The 19,396-nt window shown below is 43.7% G+C and overlaps 1 protein-coding gene across 4 annotated transcripts in view; it reads left to right on the top strand.

Annotated features, from left to right (window-relative positions):
* Nucleotides 1–19,396, top strand: part of cep112 (centrosomal protein 112) — a 572,452-nt gene that overhangs the window by 522,973 nt on the left and 30,083 nt on the right. The gene's annotated exons all lie outside the window — the stretch shown is intronic.

The raw sequence follows: 19,396 nt of genomic DNA, 5'->3' as shown, positions 1-19,396 counted from the left end.
CCAATCTTCAGACAATTCAGTTCACTCCATCTAATATCAAGAAACTGCTGTTGGTACTGGGTAAAGAAAAAGTTATGACATCACCCCAGATGTAGTAGTGAAGTTCTATGCTCCAAAACTAGTCACATTCCTAATCAAACTGTACAAGTATACTTACAACAGCTGGAATGTGTTATGGATTGTGGAAATGTGGAAAATTGCCCACGTATATATATCCTGTCCACAGCTGAGTCAATGAGAATAAGGAGTAGCTGAGTAGGATTAACTATACAGTCGTTCTGGACGATAGTGTTCTGGATAATTTGGAATTTTGAATGGATTGAAGAATGGAGTGTTGGGTATGATTTGTCGCTTGGGATAATGTCAAGCAGATTCCAGAGGCCAGTGGCCAGATGCATCTTCAGTAACCTCGTTGTTCAAATCCTCTTTAAAAATTGAGAAGTTCTTGGAACTGTCTCAATTAACCCTGCAATGGTCATTGTGATGTAATTTGTGAAGATGCTGCTGAACAGACAATAAAAATTATTCAACTAGTATAGATTTATTTTTCCAGCTTAGTCTGGAGTCTAACTTTCTCAATGTCTTCTGACACGAGGCAAACATACCCCATGTGAAGGAGTTAAAAATCATACAATACCAGGTTATTGTCCAACAGGCTTATTTGGAAGAATTAGCTTTCAGAGCACTGCTCCTTCATCAGGTAGCTCCACTTCACATGAATGAGGATAGAGATGAGAAATTTTTGCTACAAGATTGGAATGGAGAAATTGGGATTGGAGATTGATGGTACTCTAAATAGATTTGTACAAAAATATGACACGTTTGGATAAGATATGTTCTTAGCCTTCAGGATAATTAACCAGTTCAGCCCTCTGCAGTAGAGAATTCCACAGATTAATCATCTCCAAGAGGAAAGAAATCCTTCTCACCTTTGTCTTAAATGGACAATCCCTTACTCTGAGATGATACCTTCTGGTCTGAAACTTTCCTACAAGGGTAAGAGATGCAGAAGGATATAGCTGAGAACCTTTTCGACTGGTGCAGACCTAGAATTCACTGCCTCCAAGGATGATGAATTAAATCAAAAGGAAGTTAGATGAGAATTTGAAGGACGTAAACTTTCACAGTCTCCGGGATAGAGTGAGGCTGATGCACTGATCGGGTTTCTATGCAGAGAACTGCACAGACATGATGGGCTAAAGTGCTTCCTCTGGTACTGTAATAATGGTGACCATCTATCTAGCTTTAGTTATCTTTCCTGCACATTAAGTATGTGATCTGTGCAAAATTGCTTAAACTGGCTGCATTATGTTGGTGCCTGGATACAAACCAAACGCATAGTTTAGTAGATGCCATAAACAGTAATTAAAACTGTGAGATACAATGGCTGAATGTACTGAGAGATTCCCTCACTGCTCCAACTTTTTGCCATATGTTTTTGATTCTTTGTATTAATGGGACAAATAATACTCAGGTATGTGATTTTGTTAACTTGTCCATTGATTATATTTTCTTAATGTTGAGGGATTTAATAGAGTATTCATGAAGAACAGAATGTTTTGCAATATCCACAAATTGAATGATGTATGAATGATCAGTTTTGTCGTGGATCACATGCAATATTCCAGTCCGATACTCTTTTACTCATTGTTCATTCTGACCACACAACAGTAGCTAGTGTGGTATTTCTTAGTCCAAACGATTCTCAGTTCAGGCACCCTACTGGCTTCATAGTCTTCAGCAGAGCCTGTTACATTAGCTTCCTGTTATTGTGACAGTAGCCATCCCGTATAAGGAAAAATAATACAGAATAGTGGTAAATACCTAGATCTGCCTCTTAGATCTAAAACTGGAGATAGTTATCTGGATAGAATGTATCTGCAGAGTGAGAAACAAAGTTTACATTTTAAGTCAAATCTGACTCTTCTCCATAACATCTGAATGCTAAGCCTGGATTACAAATTCTGGATATCAGCATAAACAGTTTGATTTATCTCTGTTACATTTAGACTGCTTCTGTACATAATTTTGACTCTGTTTTGCCAAAGCATCTATCTCGATTTCCGTTGGCTTGCTATGATCCAAAGTATTACATGTTGCAACAGTGAATACACTGTATACAATTTTAGTGTGAATGCTGAATTTACACAATTAAAGTATCCACTATATTATGTGGAATTGGTACACTTACAAGAATTTAACTATGATATTTATCAAGTAAAAAGACAAAACAGAAAAGAACTTCCCTGGATTTGTTAGAGTATAAACCGAAGGCCACACATTCTTGTTAAATTATGCTTGGTTGTAAGCAGTTTTCTTTTGGTGAAACAAGCACATCAAAATGCTGATGTCCCTGCACATGACTCTTGGTACAAGGGACTCTGGCAAGATAAGAAAGAGATGCATTCAGATAGCACCATTCACAACACCAGGGCATATCAAAGTGTTTTTCAGATTTCCCTATAGAACAGTAATCCTATTGCAGTGCACGAAACACATCAAATAACAATGAATGTTTTAAAAACTGTAAATTGAGTCAGATAAGAAGATCTGACAAGCTGGAAGAGGCTCGTGTGGAGTACAGTATATGGCATGGACCTGTTGGGCCAAAAGGTTTGTTTCATGTAATAAAATGCAGTAAATTATATTAATAACCTCAAACAGATGGAGGAGAAATAAAATCATATTCCTCCCTTTCAAACACTTTTGCAACAACGATTTAAAACACAATCTTTTCACTCCCAGATCTGTATAAATCCAATCAGCAAGGATCAAAGTCTTCCTGTTGATATGAGATCTCAAGATTAAATGAGTTTAAGAATTCCTTTTTGAGTTCTTAATGGGCCCACTCCAACCAGCACAATTGGCAATAAGGCCGATCTTAAACTCATCTCCTGATTCCCCAAAGCTTGTCCACCAATTATAAGGCACAAGTTGGAAGTGTGATGGAATATTCCTCACTTGCCAGATGAATGCAGTTCAAGAAGTCCAACATTATCTGGACTAAACAATCTTCTTGATCAGCATCACATCCGTCATCTTAGACATTCACTTCCTTCATCTATCACACAAGGAGGTAGTGTGTACCATCTACAAAATGCATTGCAGGAACTCAACAAGACTCCTTCGACAGCACCTTCCAATCCTGTGACCTCCATGGTATGGAAGGACAAAAACCAAAGATACATGCAGCACCCCTTCAAGCTACACAATATCCCAACTTGGAGCTATATAGGTGTTGCTTCATTATTGCTGAATCAAAATCCTTCCCTATCAGCACTTGGGTGTATCTACACTACTTGGCCTGCAACAATTCAAGATAGCAGCTCACCTTCTCAAGAGGTTCTCAAGAGCAATTCTAGATGAATAACAAACAATGTGCCAGCTGCTGATGCTCATATTCCAGAAGTGAACAAAAAAAGGAAGTAGAAAGCAGAGTGAAAAAAATTTTTGTAGGAGAAAGTGAGGACTGCAGATACTGGAGATCAGAGCTGAAAATGTGTTGCTGGAAAAGCGCAGCAGGTCAGGCAGCATCCAGGGAGCAGGAGAATCAACGTTTCGGGTATGAGCCCTTCAACATCGATACCCCTGTTCCTTGGATGCTGCCTGACCTGCTGTGCTTTTCCAGCAACACATTTTCAGCTCTGAAAGAAATTTTGCTCTACATTTAACCTTTGTTATACCTTGATCTAGTTTTAACCTATGCTCAGCCTGACCCAAGAATGCTGATGGCAAAACTGAAAAAATGTTGTGTTCCAATCACTAATAATTTCACCTTGATTAATACAAGTTCCCTTTGAGCATTCTCTCCATGTTGGTCTTTTGTCTCTTCCATTGAGTTCAGGGATCTTTTTGTCACAGAAAGTACATCTAAGACAGAAACCTAATGTGCTCAGCAGCATTGTCTGGGGTTCATTCTGTTCCGGTCTCAGCATCATTCTGAATTTAGCATAATCTCTCAGTAAGTAACAACAAAAAGAAAGGGCTTTCCAGGTGGGGGATCAGGACAACAAAAACCAGATTCTGAAAGATGAGCCAAAAAACTCAGGAGCTGTCAGATGTGGTTTCTATCGAACCAAATCACAAGAAAGTTTAGGTGTGGAATTGACAGAAGACTGTAACCAGAGGATTCAAGGAGATTAATAACACAGCAATGGAGTGAGGTGTCTGGGAACTAGACTTTTTAAGACAGTCATAATTACAAACATTTTAAAAATGTAACATTAAGCCAAGTTTTATAAAATAATAATAAAATGCAATGAATTGAATGTGGCTGACTGGTACATTTTGAAGTTTCCCAGCAGCCCAGCTACAGGAATTCACACTATTTTTGATGTTTTAAGAACAAACACAGAGAGTGGCTTGTAATTATTATGTGTGCAGCCTTGATTATGCTAAATCATGGTGTTATGACTCCAGTCTTCCAAAGGCATCTGTACTGGGAAACATTTCAGCTCAACTAATCACAAGCCACTCAAAGGAAACATTCTTCTTAGTAAAGGTGCAGTAGTCATTCAGTACTTGGATTTTCTGAGTATAACTAAATTCCAGTTGATGAAGTGTGCTGTAGATCTTTGTTTATCCCCTTCCAAAAGGAAGCACCTATCCATCCTTCTTAAACCAAAACTCCATTTGCCTTGTCAGGTGGACATAAAAGAACATATGGCACTGTTTCATTGAAGGTCAGGAAAGTTCTTCTAGTGTACTGGCCAGTATTTATCTCTCATACATCACTAAGCTACATCATCTGGTCACTATCATGTTGCATTTTTATGTAAGCTCACTGTGCATAGTTTGGTGATTACACTGTACTGTAATTACCCGGCTGTAGAGTGCTTTGGGGTATCTTTCAGGAATCACTGGAGTCAGGAAGGATCTCAGAGGACTGGAAAATGGCTAATGTAACACCCCTCTTTAAAGAAGGGAGAGAGGCAGAAAACAGGAAATTGGCCTCAGTCGTTTTAATATTTAGAATCCATTATTAAGGATAGATTGCGTACTTCTTGGAAGTGCATAGTGAAATTCAGCATGGTTTCATCAAGGGGAGGTCATGCCTGACAAATCTGTTAGATTCTTTGAGGAGGAACAAACAAGGAGATGCAGTGTACGTGATCTATTTGGACTTTTGACTCCTTTGACAAGGTGCTGCACGGGAAGCTGCTAAATAGGATAAGAGCCCATGGTGATGAGGCAAGGTACTGGTATGGATAAAGTATTGGTTGACTGGCAGAAGGTAGAGAGTACAGGACAGCAACCTATCTCTTGTGGAGTTCTGCAGAGGTCCATGTTGGGACCACACATTCACATTATGCAGTAATAATCTGAATGTAGAAATGGAGGGTATTGTTGCTAAGTTTGCAGATGACACAAAGGTGGGTGGAGAGACAGCAAGTGTTCAGGAAGTGGAGAAACTGCAGGACTTGGACAGTTTAGGAGAATGGACAAAGTGACAAATGGAATATAATGTGGGAAACTATGAGATTATGCACTTTGGTAGGAAGAGTAGAAGCACAGATTATTTTCTAACCAAGGAAATCTGAAGCATCAAGAGACTTGGGAGTCCTAGTTCAGAATTCTCTGAAAATTAACACGAAGCTCAGTTGACAATTAGGAAGGCAACTGCTATGTTAGAACTTGTTTCAAGAGGACTAGAATACAAGAGCAGAGATGTACTGCTGTGGCTGTAAAAGGCTCTGGTCAGACACATTGTGAGCAGTTTTGGGCCACGTGCCAAAGAAAGAATGTGCTGGCGTTGGAGGTCCAGAAGAGGTTTACAATAATTATCCCAGGTGAAGGGGTTGTCATACGGGGAGTGATTGAGAGCTTTGAGTTTATACTGATGGAATTTAGAAGGAAAAGGGGGGATTTCATTGAAACATACAGATTATTGAGAGGACTGGACAGAGTGAATATGGAGAAGATGTTGCCATTAGTCGGACATAAGGACATGACCTCAGAGTGAAGAGATGACTCTTTGAAACTGTAAAAAAAAGGAACTTGTTCCTCTGGCGAGGGTGGTGAATCTGTGGAATTCATTTCCACAGAGGGCTGTGAAGGCCAAGTCATTTGTGTGTTTAAGAGATCGATAAGTTCTTGATTGATAAGGGGATGGAGGATCACAGAGAGAAGGCAGGAGAATGGAGTTGAGAAACATATCAGCCATGATAGAGTAGTGGAGCAGACCCAATTTAATTACAGCGCAGTACAGGCCCTTCGGCCCTCGATGTTGCACCGACCTGTGAAACCAATCTGAAGCCTATCTATCTGACATTATTCTATTTTAATCCGTATGTTTATCCAGTGACCATGTAAATACCCTTAAAGTTGCAGGCAGTGCGTTCCTACTACTCTGTGAGTAAAGAAACCACCTCTGACATCAGTCCTATATCTATCACCCCTCAGTTTAAAGCTATGTTCCCTCGTGCTAGCAATCACCATCCAAGGAAAAAGGCTCTCACTGTCCACTCTGTCTAACCCTCTGATTATCTTATATGTCTAAATTAAGTCACCTCTCAATTTTCTTCTCTCTAATGAAAACAGCCTCAGGTCCCTCAGCCTTTCCTCATAAGATCTTCCCTCCATACCAGGCAACATTCTAGTAAATCTCTTCTGAACCCTTTCCAAAGCTTCCACATCCTTCCTATAATATGGTGACCAGAACTGTATACGATATTCAAGTGCAGCTGTACTAGAGTTTTCTACGACTGCAACATGACCTCATGGCTCCGAAACTCAGTACCTCTACCAATAAAAACTAACATACCATATGCCTTCTTAACAACCCTATCAACCTGGGTGGCAATTTTCAGGGATTTATATACAAGAACACCGAAATCTCTCTGCTCATCTACACTGCCAAGAATCTTAGCCTAGTCGTCTTTATTCCTGTTGCTCCTTCCAAAGTGAATCACCTCACACTTTTCCACATTAAACTCCATTTACCACCTGTCAGCCCAGCTCTGCAGCTTATCTATGTCCCTCTGTAACCTGAAACATCCTTCAGCACTGACCACAATTCCACCCCCCTTAGTGTCATCTGCAAATTTACTAACCCATCCTTCTACGCCCTCATCCAAGTCATTTATAAAAAACTAATAGCTGTGAACCCAAAACAGATCCTTTTGGTACACCACAAGCAACTGAACTCCTTGATGAATATTTCCTATCAACCACCACCCTCTGTCTTCTCTTAGCTAGCCAATTTCTGATCCAAACCGCCTAAATCACCCTCAATCTTGTGCCTCCATATTTTGTTCAATAGCCTCCCATGAGGAACCTTATCAAACGCCTTACTGAAATCCACATATATCACATCAACCACTTTATCCTCACCCACCTGCTTGATCACCTTCTCAAAGAACTCAATAAAATTTGTGAGACATGACCTGCCCTTCACAAAACTGTGTTGACTATTCCTAATCAACTATTCCTTTCTATTATAAGTTCTATCTCTTATAACTTTTTCCAACACTTTACCCACAACCGAAGTAAGGCTCACTAGTCTATAATTACCAGGATTGTCCCTACTGCCCTTCTTGAACAAGGGGTCAATATTTGCTATCCTCCAGTCTTCTGGCACTATTCCTGTCAACAATGATGACATAAAGATCAAAGCCAAAGGCTCTGCAATCTTCTCCCTGGCTTCCCAGAGATTGCTAGGATAAATCCCATCCAGCCCAGGGGACTTATATCTTTTCACACTTTCCAGAATTACTAAGACCTCTTCCTTGTGAACTTCAATCCTGTCTAGTCTAGTAGCCTGTATCTCAGTATTCTCCTTGACAACATTATTTTTTACAATGTGAATACGAAAAATACTCATTTAATGTTTCTCCTATCTCCTCGGACTCCACGCACAACTTCCCACTACTGACCTTGATTGCCCTTAATCTTACTGTAGTCATTCCTTTATTCCTGATGCACCTATAGAAAGCTTTGGAGGTTTTCCATGATTCTATCTGCCAATGACTTCTCATGTTCCCTCCTGGCTCTTTGTTGTCTCTTTAGGTCATTCCTGGCTAGCTTGTAACTCTCAGGTGCCCTAACTGAGCCTTCACATCTCATCCTAACATAAACCTTCTTCCACATGACAAGAGATTCAATGTCCTTAGTAAACCACGGCTCAACCACTTCCTTCCTGCCTGACAGGTACATACATATCAAGGACATGCAGTAGCTGTTCCTTGAATAAGCCCTACATTTCAATTGTGCCCATCCCCTGCAGTTTCCTTCCCCATCCTCTGCATCCTAAATCTTGCCTAATTGCATCATAATTGCTTTATCCCCTCTTATAACTCTTGCCCTGCGGTCTATACCTATCCCTTTCCCTCATCAAGGTAAACATAACTGAATTGTGGTCACTATCACCAAAGTGGTTCCTGACCTTCAAATCTAAAAACTGTTTGGGTTCATTACCCAGTACCAAATCCAATGTCGCTTCGCCTCTTGTTGGCCTATCTATATACTGTGCTGAACATGTGTTGCTGGAAAAGCACAGCAGGTCTGGCAGCATCCAAGGAGCAGGAGAATCGATGTTTCGAGCATGAGCCCTTCTTCAGGAGGGGCTCATGCCCGAAACGTTGATTCTCCAGCTCCTTGGATGCTGCCTGACCTGCTGCGCTTTTCCAGCAACACATTTTCAGCTCTGATCTCCAGCATCTGCAGTCCTCACTTTCTCCTACTGTGTCCGGAAACCCTCCTGAATACATTGGGCAAAAACTGACCCCTAAATTCTGCTCCTAAATCTTCTGGTCTTAGGGATCCTGAGGGTAAAATTCCACAGTCATCATTAGGCCTCTCCATTCCTTGCCCAAGTTGTCATTCTTCATTTGTAATCCTGGACAAATAGAATCAACAGGCCATTTGACTATGAAGGTAATTTTTTGCAACTGCCTGGTTACTGGATTCTAAAACGCGTTCCCAGCCGTGGTGAAGATTACACAAGGTTCTTTCCTTCTGGTTCATAAATAATAAGATCCAAGCAGTTTTCTTAAGTTGATACCACATTCATGAACCACAAAATGGCCGCATCAATGACACAAATATGAATATTTACAATATGTGAGGATATGTGCCTTTAAGAGGGATTGTTCTGTGCTGTTTCTCTTGCAGAGAGATGTTGTCAGTGGTGTCAATATGTCTGTCTCAGAAGCAGTTGGTAAATAGCTTTAAGCTCCTTGAATGTTGTTTTTTCACCGAAGAAGCATGAGTAGTTCAAGCCAAGCTCACATAGACCCAAGGATTTTAATTTTGCTTTCAGTTGCAGTTGGAGCTGGCCGATAAGTACAGCTCTCTCTCTGCTGCAGCAAAAAGCTCGAGTTCTTTCTCTGCTGCGAGACTGTTTTCTCCATGTTCCTTTCTCCTGGACTGGAGATAGCACGTCAGAAATGCTGAATTTGCTTTTGCCAAGGGTGTGTTTATGGATGCCGTTATATTGGAACAGTTGATGATTAATAGTTAAATAATATATTTGTTCGTTAAGTATTTCATTGGAGTTAAAGTTTTTTTTCTTTGTATTTTAATTGTGATATAAGAATAAAGTGTGTCTTGCTTAAAGTTTGGTAGTGGACCAATCAAATCACATCTGGAACGCAGTGCCTTACATTTGCCTTTAAATAAAATAAACATAAGGGTCAAGGTTATTGCCTTGATATATTTTAAGGGGGTTTGTTGTGGTATGTAAAAAATAACACATCATTTTGCTCAAAAACTGAGAATCTACAATTCTAGATTCACCGGCCCATGGAAAGCTCTAAACTCTGGTAACCTGGCACCTATAATCGCCCTCATTTTATCTTCTAATGTGTCTAACCCGGTCTTATTGACTCTGTAGTCTAAGTAGGTCACTTGGAGATCCTGAAACACATATTCCTTCTTAAGCATACATCTGCCTGGGAGAAATGTCTATGGACTATGTGCAAGTTCTGTATGAGCTCTTTATTGGTCTTTCCTATTATTAGTACATCATCCAGATAAATGGCAATCTTGAGTAGACCTTGCAAAATGTTCTCCATCGTCCACTGAAAAATTGCACAGGTTGACAATACCCTGAATTGCTGTCTAATATTTTGGTACAAATCCTTATGGGTATTAATTGTGGCATACTTTGGAAATCCTCATCTAACCACAATTGCAAGTAGGCATTGCTCATGTCCAGCTTCATGAAGGTCAGCTTTGTGTCTAAATCCTGGATAGGTTTGACAAAACCTTTGCTTTCCAGCCTCCTGATTTCTGTCTCTTTTTTTGCCGGTAAGGCAACTAGCAATGGGTGGGCTTTGCAGAATCATGGAATTGCTTCCTGGTCAACAATGCAAGTTGGCCTTGGCTCCTTTGATAGATCTTCCAGGCCCTCTTGAATGAAGTTCCGCGTATTTAATCAGGACTTCACTGAGGCAGTCATTTTCTAATCGGCTCTGTCACAACCAATTTCAACCCATCGAACTTGGTTGCAAGCCTTTTACTATAATCATTGGTAAATGAATTAGCTGGTTCTCATAAGAGACTGGACCTGTAGTTGTACCCTTAATCTCCCTAGCAGAACTTCTCAGTCTAGCCGAGGCCTTGTGCAAACTTAATGGTTGGAGTCTAGAGCAAGTTTGGTTAAAGTCTGAAACTGCTATAAGATGTAGGTGGACTTCCCAGGGTATGAATTCTCCTCGATACTGGCCTGTGAGTTATTTTATTCAGTTGAGGTCTAGTAGGACTCTTTTGCTGTCTTGAGAATGCATTTCAGCTGTCAAACAATGGTTTGACAGCTCGGATCTTAAGAAATGTTAAGCAAATGGCTGAGGCTTGGCTTTGCTTTCAGGTTTTGCCGTTAACTATCCTAGAGTCTCTCTGTTAAGGATATGTCCTGAGTGAGGCTATACAATTGCCTTCATTCAAGTGGTGTTCCCCAAGCTCAGTCAGCCTGGTGAGGGTGTCACTTCCATAGGAATACCCTGCAAATCATATGCTCCCCTTGCTGCATTTCCTAATAATAAAGCCAGTTGTGGTGCTTCTTTGAAGTCCATTTGGGCTTCACCTAGTAAGCAGTTTTGCATGGTTCCATCATTAATCACACATAACAACTGGTCTCTCAGCATCTTATTAAGGATTAAACCAAAGTCACATGCCTTAGCCAGTCATCTGAACCTTATCAAAGATCCAGAGACAAATTTCTCAGGTTTTTGAATTGAAAGCATCTCAGAAGATTTAGGATTGTAATATTCCTTAACTAAATCTGTCAATTGCTGAAAGATTTTAGGATCTGATACCTTAGGGAAAGTTAGGCTCCTAATAACTGAAAAAGCTACAGGTCCCAAGTATATAGCCAATGCTTACCCCAACTAAAGATGACTATTGCACATGATTTCTAAAGGAACATGCTTTACTCTCATCCCCACTGAAATAACTCCATAGAAGCCAGTATCCCGTCACCAAGTCACCCTCTATATGTGCATGGGGAGTCCTTGACACTGATCCAGCCCCCTCACAGCCAGCTCTCAGATTGAGAGAATGTCTGACAGTCCTGTTTTTATTTTTTTTAATTTTTTTTTTCTTTTATTAACCCCCACACTACCGCCTAACTGCGGTAGTGCTTATTTTTTTTCCCCAGCACCCATAGTGTGTGTGTGCAGGTGTGAGACACAGTGACAGACACAAAGTGTACAAATCTTTATTCAATATCCACCACCAGGAAAAACAGTCCTGTTTTTAATCTATCAGTCAGGGCTCCCTGACTGGACTAGATTAACAGCCTCAATGAGGGAAATCATATTCCATGAGGCCCACCTGGCTGATTTTGTGACCGTCACAACAGGTAGTACAGTTGATGGAGTCGACATGAACTTTCAGAATCTATTGACAAGCTCTCACATAGCAGACGGTTTAAAAAGCTAAGACCCCATGGAATCCAGGCTACTTGGCAAATTGGATAATTGGAGAAGTGTAAAGTCATAGACTAGTAATAGTGGGGGATTTTAACTTCCCCAACATTAACGGGCGTAGTCATAGTGTGAAGGGTTTAGAGGGAACAGAAGTCTTAAAATGTAGCTGGGCTCTCATCTTCACAGGCGTGTGGGTGGGGAGGTCCTGGACTTAATTTCAAGTAACGAAGCCAGGCTGAAATATCAGGCTGGAGCACTTTGCAGAACGATCATAACTCTGTTAGATTCAAAATTGTTATGGAAAAGGACGAGGATAGGCCTGAAATCAAACTTCTAAACTGGAGGAAGACCAATTTTAATACGATCAGGTATGATTTTGCGCAAGTAGGTACTTTCCGGCACATCTGTGTCAGAGCAGTGGAACACATTCAGCAAGGAAATAAGGAGAGTACAGGGCCAAAAAAGATAAAGGCTGAGACCAACAAATGCAGCAAACCTTGGATATCAACGCCATCCCATATTCCCAATTCCTTTGTCTCCGCCGCATCTGCTTCCAGGAGGACCAGTTCCAATACCGAACAACCCAGATGGCCTCCTTCTTCAAAGACCACAATTTCCCCCCAGACGTGATCAACGATGCTCTCTACCGCATCTCCTCCACATCCCGCTCCTCCGCCCTTGAGCCCCGCCCCTCCAATCGACACCAGGACAGAACCCCACTGGTCCGCACCTACCACCCCACCAACCTCCATATACATCGCATCATCTGTCGTCATTTCTGCCACCTCCAAACGGACCCCACCACCAGGGATGTATTTCCCTCCCCTCCCCTATCAGTGTTCCAAAAAGACCACTCCCTCCGTGACTCCCTCGTCAGGTCCACACCCCCCACCAACCCAACCTCCACTCCTGGCACCTTCCCCTGCAACCGCAAGAAATGCAAAACTTGCGCCCACACCTCCCCCTTACTTCCTTCCAAGGCCCCAATGGATCCTTCCATATCCACCACAAATTCACCTGCACCTCCACACACATCATTTACTGCATCTGCTGCACCTGATGTGGCCTCCTCTATATTGGGGAGACAGGCCGCCTACTTGCGGAACGTTTCAGAGAACACCTCTGGGACACCCGGACCAACCAACCCAACCACCCCGTGGCTCAACACTTCAACTCCCCCTCCCACTCCACCAAAGACATGCAGGTCCTTGGACTCCTCCATTGCCAGACCATGGCAACACGATGGCTGGAGGAAGAGTGCCTCATCTTCCACCTAGGAACCCTCCAACCACAAGGGATGAACTCCGATTTCTCCAGTTTCCTCATTTCCCCTCCCCCCACCTTGTCTCAATCCCAACCCTCCAACTCAGCACCTTCCTAACCTGCACTCTTCTTCCTGACCTCTCCGCCCCCACCCCCACTCCGGCCTATCACCCTCGCCTTATCACACTCACCTTAACCTCCTTCCACCTATCGCATTTCCAATGCCCCTCCCTACAGCTCGTCAGGTTCTGGGGCGAGTACATGAGGTTGCGGATCCGGCTCCTCCAGGACCTGGACTCCAGATCCTCCTTCTACTCACTGGAAAAAAGGCACGGCACCTGCCAGCAGCTCCTTATGCTGCTGGCCGACGACTGGCCCCTGGTCTTGGATCTGAATGGTATTAGGGCCCACGTTCACTCCTACTATATAGCTTTGCTCTCTCCGGATCCGTCCAGCAAGGATGCTCACAGAGCTCTGTAGGAGGACCTGCTGCAGCTCAGCCCAGAGGATCCTGTCATCTTAGAGGAGCTGACCAGCGCTCTCGAGGGGCAAGTCCCCGGGGCTGGATGGGGTGACTGTGGAGTTCTTCAGGGCGTTCTGGAGAGCAACTACACAGGTCCTGGGGGAGTGTCTAACTGCTGGAGACCTGCCCCTTTCTTGGTGCAGGGCGTTCATCATCCTGTTGCCGAAGAAGGGGACACTTCGTTCTTTAATGAACTGGCATCCGGTCTCTCTCCTCAGCACGGACTTCAAAATTTTCACCAGGGTGTTGTCTTCTCGCCTGGATTCCGTGCTGACCCACATGATGATCCCGGACCAGTCTTACACGTTCCCAGGCCGGAGGATACATGACAACGTCCACCTGGTCTGGGACCTGATCTATTTCTGTCGACAAGCTGGTCTGCTGAGTCCTTCCTGTCCCTTGACCTGGAGAAGGAATTCAACAGCGTCAATCACGAGTGTCTGCTCGGGACGCAGTTCGTTGCCCGGATCCGGCTTTTGTACACTACTTCAGTGTCTGGTTAAAGTTAACGGGTCCGTGACGGTGCCCCTTCGCTTCGGGAGAAGAGTATGTCAAGGCTGCTCCCTGTCCAGCCAGCTGTATTCCCTGTGCGTGGAGCCTTTCCTGCACCTCATGCGGAGGAGGTTGTCGGGGTTGGTTCTGCGCGCCGTGGGCATGGGGATAGTCCTCTCGACTTATGCTGATTATGTGCTCCTCACTTTCACTGACCCAGGCTGACCTGGGGAGGATGTGTGAGTGCCAGGCAGTGTACTCAACAGCGTCTTCCACCAGGATCAACTGGGCCAAATGTTCTGGACTACTGGTCAGTCCGTAGTGGGTGGACTTTCTGCTGGATGAATTACGGGGGTTCAGCTGGAGTTCCACCCATCTCCTCTACCTGGGGGTCTTCAAGACCTGGGCGTCCTGAAGAAGGGCTTATGCCCGAAACGTCGAATCTCCTGTTCCTTGGATGCTGCCTGACCTGCTGCGCTTTTCCAGCAACACATTTTCATACCTGGGGGTCTACCTCAGCCCGGCTGAGGAATCTTAGCCGGCCAACTGGCAGGAGCTGGAGGCTAAGGTCTTGGCTCACCTAGGCCGCCGGACAGGACTGCTCAGAGTGCTGACTTACAGGAGTCGGTAAGTCGGCTGGTCCCTTTGGTCCCTCCTCCTGGCTTTGTCGCTGACATCCAGAGAATGTTGGTTCAATTCTTCTGGTACAAAAGGATGCACTGGGTCACTGCATAGGTCCTGAGTCTCCCTATTGCGGAGGGTGTTCAGTCACTGCTATGTGTTCGCACCCAGGTATAGACTTTCTGCCTTCAGGCCGTGCACCAAAACCTTTACGTTGCTCCTCCTCCACGGTGGTGCGCCCTGGCGATGTATATTTTCCGCCAGGTACATAACCTGAACCATGCGGCTCCGGTTCATCGACTGTGACGGTTTGGAGGTCTCCCTCAGGAAGCTGCCTGTCTTTTATTAGGACCCGATCACTGTCTGGAACATGGTCGAATCATGTCGTGCCTACCTTCCGGCAGGAGTAGCGGCTATCATCAGGGAGCCGTTGCTCAGGAACCTGCACCTCCGTACTAGCGGATTTGAGTGGATATCAGAGTGGAGAGTCATGGCGGTGAGGGTGACCCAGGGTTGGGGATATGCTGGGTGGCAGGGTTCTGGGCTGGGCTCTGCTGAAGGATATATCTAGCAGGGCAGCAGTAGACATTTGGTTCGTGGCCACTGACATTCGACGCCTTAAAACAGCGGTGCTCGGACCTGACATAGTGCACCAGTTGGAGGATGCTCAAGTGTGCGGTGGAATCCTGAACTTACCCCTGCCCAGACGGAATTTCACAAAGGCCCCAAGGTCCCGTACTTCCCCCAGGAGCCCGTGCCCCACATCCTGAGCCGCCTCCGGAATTTTAGTTTTGTCCCCTTCAGGGATGTATCACAGCTCTGTACAGACTGCTGCTGTACACCGTCCACCTCCTTTTTCTCCTCATCCATTGTCCAGACATGCCTTGGCGTGTCCATTTACCACCAGGAGGTACGGATCCCCAGTGGAGGGCCCTCTACACAGGAGTCATTCCCGTTTCTCTTGGGGATCTGGGGTGGATGGTACTGCACGCGGCAGTCCCCTGCAGATAGTGGTGGTTCACGGACTCCCGACTGAACTGCTCGTTCCGTGGTGCCATGGACTCCGTGGACCATGTATATGTGGGGTGTGGGCATTTGCCCCCCCCCCCCCCCCCCACCTTTTTAGTTTTCTGAAAAACCTTCTCCTCTGCTTTTGGTTGCACTTCAACTCTGATCTTTGGGCACCCCGTGCGGAAGGGGGAGGGTAGGTCAGAAGATTTCCTTGTGGATTTGGGTCTGGGCTTGGCCAAATTGGCCATAAACAGGACCAGGCAGCAGCCGTGGAGGGGGTCGTTAGGACCAATTTCCTGCCCTTCCTCTGCGGTTCAAGCCCGAGTTTCCTTGGAGAAGGAGCACACGGTGTCTACCAACATCAAATGAGCTGTACAGAGAGAGGTGGACATCTCGGGGAATGGAGTGTTTTATTTCCCCCTCCAACTCTATTTTGATTTAATCCCTTAAGAAAAATAAGGGAGATTAGAATCTCTTCACTTGAGAATTGTCTCTAAGCCAGCTAAGGAAACAAATATATGACCAGGAAGTGACAACCTCCTCAGTTCAGGCAACTGACTCAGAATTGGCTGGCCATAGTCAGTGTGCTGTGCACAAGTCAGTAAAGGGCAACTTGGTGATGGGATCCTGGCCTCTGTGTAGTTAGTTCAGTCCCATGTGATGGCAAAGCTAAAAGCCCATAACATCCAAAGGAAATTTGGCCAATTGGATGTGGAATTGGCTGAATGGCAGGAAGCAGAGGATGATGGTCAAAGGGTGTTTTGTGATGGAAAGCCTGTGTCCAGTGGAATTCCAGTTTTGGGGCCCTTGCTGATTATGAAATATATAAATGATTTAGACTTGAATGTGGGAGTTTTGATCAGTAACTTTGCACATAATACAAAAATTGCTGGGGTGATAGTGAGATAGATAGCCTTATAGTAACCTAGGATGTAGATGGGCTAGTCAGTGGGCTGACCAGTGGCAAATCAAATTCCATCTAAATAAGTGTGAGGTGATGCACATGGGCAAGACAAAACAAGGTGAGGGAATACATGAAGAATAGGTGAACCTGGGAAGCACCAGGGATCAGAGAGACCTTGGTCTGCATTTCCACCCATCCCTTATGGATGCAAGATAGAGAGAAGAAAGCATATGGGATACTTGCCTTTTATTAGTTGAGTCATTAGGTTTATGAGTCTGTTATGGACCAGGCCAGGCCCCTTCAAACCATTTCAAGGAAATAGCCCAGACCCTAACTTTGCTAGTAGTTTTAAGCAGGTGTGAGGTGCAAATTCTAGGAACGATGCAGCTGGCACAACCACTTAGTTTTAGGCAAAACAGAATTTATTTGCAAGGTTACCGAATGAAACATAAACAAAAGAGACTGAATACAGAATAACTTAACCTGTCCAAAAGCCCAACTTAATGATGCTGTTCCAAATACTTGCAAAACTCCCCATAAGCACCCCTTGGCACAAAAGATAAAATCAAACACAGGGTCTTCTGATAGAGATGTCAGAGAGAGGGAGGATCAGAATGGACCTGCTTCTTTGGGTCCAGCAGCTTCATAACAACAGACTATTTTCAGTGAACAGCCAGAGACAAGCTGAGCTGGGAGAACTTGGGCACCCCTCTTTCATCGTATAAGTGTTTTTTTTAACCTTCAAAGCCTTTTACCTGAGGTAGTATCTGTTAGCTATAACCAAATTGGCCTTAAAACCTATCCAAGCCAGACTTTCAGAATCGCTACTTTTACAACCACTCTGAGAAACAAAAACTAAGGACAGCATAACCTTGTTAAAGAAGCAGCATCGTCACACCTCCCGTTTAAAAAAAACCATAAGTATCCAAAGATGGCTTCATTTTAAAACCCCTAAATCTTAAATTGTTAGTACACTGTAACACAAATACACATTACATTGACAATAATTATGCAAACATTATGTTTTAGTCTGTTTTACTCCTGCCACTGAATGCCTCTGTTTCTCACTCAAGTCTCAACAATGCGTCAGCAATCATGATTTCTCGTCCTGCCATATGCACAATTTTCAAACCTTCAGGAATTGCTGCATTTATGACCTCTCTGAAAATAAAACCAAGGACAGCATAACCCTATTAAAGGAGCAGCATTGTCACAAAATCAGAAGTCACACGACACCAGGTTGTAGTTCAACAGGTTTATTTGAAATCACAAGCTTTTGGAGTGTTGCTCCATCATCACTTCACCTGATGAAGGAGTAGTGCTCCAAAAGCTTGTGATTTCAAATAAACCTGTTGGATTAAAACCTGGTGTTGTGTTGCTGGAAAAGCACAGCAGTTCAGGCATCCTGATGAAGGGCTTTTGCCCAAAATGTCGATTTTCCTGCTCCTCAGATGCTGCCTGAACTGCTGTGCTTTTCCAACACCACTCTAGTCTAGAAAATGGTGTTGTGTTGCTTCTGACTTTGTCTGCCTGAGTCCAACACAGGCACCTCCACATCATAAAGTTTAGGAGCTGTGAGGTTATGCTGAGACTGTGTTTAAAAAGTTGATTAGGCCACAGCTAGAGTATTGTCTGCAGTTTGAAATACACATTATAGGAAGGATGTGATTGCACTGGAGAATTTGCAAAGGAGATTCACACTGGAATGTTGCCTGGACTGGAGTGATTCAGTAATGAAGAGAAACTAGGTAGGCTGGCGTTGTTTTCCTGAGACCTGAAAAGGCTGAGGGAAGTTCTGCTTGAGGTGGACAAAGTTCTGAGGGGTAGGGTAGGCAGGCAAAAACATTTCCCTTTTGTAAAGGAGTTAAAACCAGGAAGCACTATTTTATGAGAAGGAGCAGAAGATTCCGAGGGGATTTTAGGAAATTCTTTTCACCCAGAGGCTGTTAGTTATCTGGAACTCACTACCTTATAGGGTGTTATGGGCAGGGTCCATAACATTTCAGAAGTATTTCGATAAGCAGTTGAGATACCATTCATACGTACAGGGCTATGGGCCAAGTGCTGGAAAAAGGAAATTAAACATGATTGATCGAAGGGTATTTTCCTGTGCTGTAAAAATCGATGGCTATATAACTTTTTCAAAAGTTTGAGGTGGCTGTTGATCCTTTCCAAAGGCTCTTTCTCCATAACCTTTAAGCCATATTACCTGAAAGTGATCATATCCCTTTAAAGTGGATCTGTAGTCTGATTTATGGCCTCCTTTCCTTCAGCTATTATCCCCCTATGAAGTTGTGCATATTATGTATCAATGAATGGATTGCTTGTTCCCAGTTCTCTTCACTAGCATCACAATTCCATCAACCAATTTGAGACTGATATTTTACAGGATCAGAATGTTGTACTGCTATTCCAGAATTTAAAACCTGTGCAATCAGAGCAACATTTTTCTTACCACCAAGGAATGTAGTTTCTGGGAAACGCTACATGTTGAACCTTAGGCCATAAGACACTCTGCAGGTGATTCTTCATTGCTATCCCCAAAAAAAATCTTAAATACACTAAAATCTCACTCAGATTGCCAGCTGGTTATGTTTTCAAATGTACCAATCCCAAGTGCCCCACAAAGCATTAGGGTTGCACTCATTATCTCATAGTAAGAATCATCAGAGAAGGCAGAAAATGGATGCGATGAAACTCTTAAGTGTGTGTGTG

The sequence above is a fragment of the Hemiscyllium ocellatum genome, chromosome 25 (genome assembly GCF_020745735.1).
Source record: "Hemiscyllium ocellatum isolate sHemOce1 chromosome 25, sHemOce1.pat.X.cur, whole genome shotgun sequence".
Taxonomy (NCBI): Eukaryota; Metazoa; Chordata; class Chondrichthyes; order Orectolobiformes; family Hemiscylliidae; genus Hemiscyllium; species Hemiscyllium ocellatum.
The sequence above is the reverse complement of the archived record's forward strand: the minus strand, read 5'-3'. Positions and strand labels throughout refer to the sequence as shown.